Here is a 292-nt window from a genome sequence, read left to right as displayed (position 1 = left end):
GAAAATCTGCGAATGTTATACATCCAAGGAGGGAGGACCGGCCGCCTCCTTAAACCACCGGCCGGGCGAAAATATGCGAATGTTATACATCCAAGGAGGGAGGACCGGTCGCCTCACTAAACATAGGCCGGGCGAAAATCTGCGAATGTTATACATCCAAGGAGGGAGGACCGGCCGCCTCCTTAAACCACCGGCCGGGCGAAAATCTGCGAATGTTATACATCCAAGAAAGGAAGGAAGGAGGGAACCGGCCGCCTCCTTAAACACAGGCCGGAGCGAAAATCTGCGAATC

The sequence above is a fragment of the Syngnathus typhle genome, linkage group LG13 (assembly GCF_033458585.1).
Source record: "Syngnathus typhle isolate RoL2023-S1 ecotype Sweden linkage group LG13, RoL_Styp_1.0, whole genome shotgun sequence".
NCBI classification, from domain to species: domain Eukaryota; kingdom Metazoa; phylum Chordata; class Actinopteri; order Syngnathiformes; family Syngnathidae; genus Syngnathus; species Syngnathus typhle.
This window is presented reverse-complemented; position numbering follows the sequence as displayed.